The sequence below is a fragment of the Adiantum capillus-veneris genome, chromosome 7, assembly GCF_014529385.1.
Source record: "Adiantum capillus-veneris isolate H3 chromosome 7, ASM1452938v2, whole genome shotgun sequence".
Lineage (NCBI taxonomy): Eukaryota > Viridiplantae > Streptophyta > Polypodiopsida > Polypodiales > Pteridaceae > Adiantum > Adiantum capillus-veneris.
The window spans coordinates 144830471-144836510 of NC_140937.1; the positions used below are offsets into that span (position 1 = coordinate 144830471).

Consider the following 6040-nt stretch of genomic DNA (forward strand, 5'->3'; position numbering starts at 1 on the left):
GCAAGGTCAATGAGGCAGCTTGTGGGCCATACAACCCCGGGGCAGTCACTTATCAAAAGATCCCTATATCACGTGCGTTCAAGATGTGATTATTAATACCCCAATATACATACTATACTTACATTGTGAGCCTATTTAAAAACCCCCCACCCCCCTCTAATGTATACATAAAAGTATACATTTTTATATATTTTGGTCTTTTAATAATCCTCTCCGGTTAACTCACGTGATATCCTACACATTCTAAGATGAAGGTGTGGAAGCAGTATTGCAGGTTTTCAAGCTTAGGTATACTGGCCCCATCTTTTGAAGGATATCAAAATCATCCAAATGGTGTGGTGTGCTAGTAGTTTTGGTTTTGTCCGGATCATGTCTTGCATTGCCACATAGTAGAAGAGAACATTGAGCCGTAGCCTCAACATCCACCACACATTTTTCTCGTGCATGTGGGAACCAACCTATCTGCGGATGAGGTGCAAATATTGCATGAAGGGGGGTATCAAGTGGTGTTCACGAAAGAAGGAATCTCTACTGTAATGCCCATTTTTCCTGCACAAAATATGAACAACTCTCCTTTCAAGTCAAAAGATACATCCATTCCTCAAGGCAATGCATGAGCCACAATGCAAGTGGTGTGCGTGTACGGTACCAAACTTCCAATTTTGAGGATGTTTCTTGCAAGATGATTGTAGCGCTAGCGCTGAGAGCTAAGGTCATAGAAGAGATATGTGGGGTAGACGGTGTTCATGTAGTCTTCAAAGTAGAGACAGAAAGTGAAGATGGTCATGTCGGGTTGTACAATGTTTGTATTTGCAACCAACCATCGTGCACAGGTCCAGAATTCATGGAACGGGTGACAAAGAAAAAACCATATCTTGCATGTAAACATTTTTATTTCATTTATCTGTATGTGCTAGGGTTAAGACAGAATGAGAACATGTCCAATTTTGGCAGATGCTGATATATTCAGGGCACTCAGTCGAGGCAAGACCTATCCAAGCATGGATGTATAGCATTTTCTATTTCCAATTTCTTGTATGTCAGTTCACAAAATGGACAACACTACAAGGTTCTAATTTTATCTTATGATGGCTACATTTCTGTGCATTGTTTTGCAAACTTTTTCAAACAATTTTCAAATTTGGAAGGTGGTTGTTTATGTTTCACATCATGAATAAAACAATCTTTTAATATTCCGACAATTGCTAAAAATTCGTATTTCTTGTATTATTTTTGTGAAACCGTTCACTAGCTACCGTAGTGCATTTCTCTTTCTTTTCACAACGATCGACGATGTTGAAAATAGAATCAAGTCTGCTGGGATGCCATGGAATCCTTTTCCAATGGAGAGGCATTGTATGGAGCCAAATGGTTTAATGAGGCTCTAAAGGCAACAATCAATGTGTATCACCTCTATCGTTGTCGCACAGACCTCAATATGTGGTCCTTGCTCAGCTTGAATGAGAAGGGACAATTCTCTTTCTCTTGCTAGAAGAAGATTGGGATCATCACAGAGGAGGATGAGGAGCGAATGAAGCAACAACTAGGGAACGTGGTGAATCTTCTTTTGCCCCTTGAGGGTAGCACTACTGGACTCTTGGGCCTTCCAAAAGATGAACCCTTCTTGCCTATGTAATGCAAGTGCAATAAAATGTAACCTTTCTATGATCAATGGATGTTCATCCCTATTACCTCATTACCTATCTCTACCCTCTCTTTCTCTCTCTACCCTCTCTCTCTCTCAGAGAGATAGAGAGAAGAAAAAGAAGGAGTGGAGACTAGCAAAATTTCACGAAAGAGATAGAGAAGGAGGAAGGGAGATTATTTTTAGGAATTTGCTTGCCTGATTCCTAAAAAGTGCTCACCAAAAATTGCTTGCCTAGAAATATCCCCCCGTACATGATAGCGATCGCAGTAGACGCTCAGCATATATCACCTAGCATATATACATTATTGTTTTTCTTTCTATGCATCTAAAAGTTTTAAAAGTGAGGTGAATGTTTTTATTTCACACTATGTACGTGCCACGGCACGACATTCACCCCCTCTTAACCTGCACATCCTACGGTATGTGGCAACTCTATTGCTTCTTTGGTTGCATACGCCTTGATTGTAAACATCCAATGAGAGACACAATAAGCACATAGTTCCCACCTGGATCATAAGGAAAGCATACAATCTTTCTGTTATAAGAGCACAAACATATGATAATTAATGCATTCCCTGGATTTGATAGGAATAAAGCTAGAGGGATATACATCAAGAACATCAAAGTGTTTCCCTTTATCAAAGGGCATATAAGTACACGAACAAAGACCATAATCATTATAATGTCCTCCTAGGTCATATGGTAACATCAAGAAGTCCCACATATGAATTTGTGGTGAATTTGCCTCACCCCCTCTAGTATCCAAAATTTCAGCATGCATCTGTGAATCATCTAGCTCCATATTATCTGTTACCTCATTTGGTGCCTCATAAGCTACATGCATAACTTCTTTTAAAATCATGAAATCATGTAAAACCTCATCCAAGAATATCATAAGATCTACCTCATGGTCATCTGCTTCTATTTGTAGGTCACATATCTCATCGTACTTTTGGGAACCCCTATCATAAGGAGCTTGAAATTCCTCTAAAGCATAATCTAAAAGAGCCATAAGCTCCATGTACTCTTGTTCTTGTTGTCCCAATTCATGACATGATTGATATCTTTCAAAACCCTTGTTGTATGTGGCATGGAAACGATCCAAAGATTCATCCAAAAGATACAAAATATCCTCTTGAATGGGACCCTCTTGATAGCATAACCCATGCTGCAGTGGATCCTCATCACATGTGGTATGCATATAGGCCATGTTCCCTTCACACCTTTCTCTACCATCACACCTTTTTTCAAGCACCTTTGTACTTCAACCTCACAAAAATCAGCATGCTTCACAAAGATAGAAGTCAATTCTTTTTCTATTTCATCATCGCTACACTTCCACTCATTGGTAGGAGTGGGTGGTTCCATATCAACTTGCACCCCCTCCAAACAAGAGCCCACAACTTTGAAATACATCTAATCCACCAATCCACAAGCATATGTATCACATTGAAGATCATTGGCAACACAAAAAGTATTATCTTCATTTGGAGATTTGTGAACCTCTTTGAAGCATGAACTAACTTCCAAATGATAATACTCTATGTTATCCTGGGTCATACCTTTTTGCATGTTTTCATCTCCATGGCTACATCCATGCTCTACCACATGCTTTACAACATCTTTATCATCCTTTTCTTCACAACATGACAATTTTTTCATATCCAATTCACCAAAAGTATTGTAATAAGCATCACAAAAATGAATCCATTCTAGTGAATTCCCAATAGAAATTGAGCTTACATACCATCTTTTGGAGATTGAGTGCCATCCATAGTATCTTCAACCATAGCTCTATGTGCAAACTCCATAGCATCACACAAGGAAGTACAATTCTCAAGTGCCAAAACAGAAACACCAAGTTCTGCATAAATAGCTTTGACTACATCCTCATCTATTGCATGTAGCAATGTTTTGTCCCGTAGAAGGTACTCATCTACTATAGCTTCCAACTTTTCATGAATATGATTGCGATCAATTGTATAGCATGGTACTTGTATCCATTTGTTACTTTCAACATTATACACAACATCTAAGTTTGTAGAAGCAATGCGTTCCATTTCCCATTCCATAAAGCCCAAGCTTTCTTGTGTAAAAGAATTTGAAAAAGCATCCTAGTTGTCTCCACATTCCTTTGCAATCTCTTGGACTTGCTAATAGAAATCTAGAACCACCAAGTGTTGAAAGGACGTAATCATCAATCTTTAAGGAACCCCTTGAACCCTCGTCTCCATTGCATAGCACTCAAGAAAGCCTCTTGGGTCATAACCTTCAAAGACATTACATTTCTCATACACTGCACCCAATGCAATCCCCACTGCTTCTTCCATCTGCATCACTTTGGTTACCTAAATTCTGTTTGACTCTATATTTTCTATCCCTTGATCGAATCACATCATGTACATCCAACTTTAACTCATCACAAATCCTCACCCCAGCTGTTTCATGTCGGGTTCACCAAAATTGTCGGAATGTGGCGGTCTAGCTGGGAACGTGCATGACCTCTGGCTGTGAGAGTTTGTGATGAGAGTCACAAAAAAAATGGTTTATGTAAAATCACCAACCCTTTTTCTAAGGATGACTAAAAATCTAAGAGCGTTCGTGACAGCAAAGTCACAAACCCTCTTTCCTATCGTGCATGGAATTTGCTTGTTTTCGTAGTTGAGATTATGATGAGAGGATCACCAAATCACAATCAATTTGACTTAAAATGACCACATTAAATTTTCAGCCATGAAACCTCAATGCTCATACAAGCACAAATCTCAATCAAAACCCAAACCTCTTTCATGGTATCATGTAGCCTCGCCCCCAACTACATACTCATAACATGAAACAATCGAAAGGAATGCACGAGCTTCCACCTACACGGAGATGCTTTTCTGATTTTTTAGAGATTTAAGAGATTCTATATTGAAGCCCACACACCATTTTGATAAGTGGAAACCCTAATTCACTCTCTTACAGGCCGAGATACTAGATTACGAAGAGGCGGGACTCAATTGCACAATAGAAGAAATTGCAGGTTTTTCTTGAAAAAGCAGCCCTCTCTCTCTTCCGCACGGAAATATGAGCTGATGTGTCAATTTTTGGGCCATTTTTCCACTTTGAATCAAAACTAGGCCATTTTCAGCTCATCTTTTACCCAAAAAAGTTTTTTTTTAATGCGAAAAATCCCAAGCGGAGTCAGAAAATTCCCTAAATTTGTGGGATCACTCGCATAATCATAAAAGTGATAGATAAGCATCATTTTTCATCAATATACCATTTTGGATCACCTTCCATGCAATTCTACAACTTCGCTTGTTAGCTGCTATTTTCGACAGTGTTTACCCGCATCAGTCTTTATAGGCGAGATAAGTGTGACACTATGAAACACTTGGAATATGTATATTTTCAAACCAAATTAAGAATCTTATCAAGTGGGAAAGCATGCAAAGGTGCCACATTCAGGGCCACGATTCCCCAGATAGATATATACGTAGATGATAGCGACTGCAGTAGACGATCGGCCTATATCACCTAGCATATATCATAATTTGTACATGATTTCTTTTCTTTCCATGCATCAAGAAGTTTGTAAAGTGAGGTGAATGTTTTTATTTCACACTAAGTACATGCAACAACATGACATGACATCGTAGTGATAGAAAAGTCTTCTATTGGGGTTCAATTTATGTCGTCTCTGGAACTATGGTCTTTTGTGTTAACCCTAATTGTGATTAGCTTGTGCCGCAAGAAGAGATGGTCATAACCCCAGCCTTGAACCTTCTTGAGTTGATGCATAAATTTTTGTCCCAAAATAACTTCAAAGGTGTTTCCTTTTTCAAAATCTACTATAGCAAAGGTATGTTCGTATTCTATCCCGCATGAGAATACAATTACTTATTCCAGCATTCTTAAGGGTTTCTCCACATAGCCATCGGCTAGTTGCAATTTCATGTGCATCTTTTTGAGAACTGGTTCCCCATTTTTCCTAGATTCCCTTTGTAGTAATGACTACTCCAATCCCAGTCTCAAGTATCAGTATTGTTTTTATTCCTTTGTATTCCAAAGGTAAGGTGGTAATTCCTTCTTCTCCTTTTCAATAATCACCTACCTTATTCACTGGGATTCTGCTTTGGCTTTCTCAAGACATCTTGTTTCTTTAATTTCATCCATGAGGTTATCTTTTGGATGGATCTTCAATCCCATCTTTTCCAAATTTTCTCTCATTTGGTTTAATTTTCAAAAGTTCTATGAGAGTGATTGTGAATCTTATAGGAGAAGACAATAGAGAATGCAAGATCTTTGTATCCGTCAGTCGTGGAAAAGAATTCCATCATGATGGCACAATTCTCACATCAGATTTTGTCTCATATTCCCCTATAAAGAACGACAAAGTTTTGATGG

General features: G+C 38.6%; 1 pseudogene; it reads right to left on the reverse strand.

Moving 5' to 3' along the window:
- Positions 1-2186: 2186 nt before the first annotated feature.
- LOC147454747 (uncharacterized) lies at positions 2187-3220 on the reverse strand (annotated as a pseudogene).
- Between the last annotated feature and the right edge of the window lie 2820 nt (positions 3221-6040).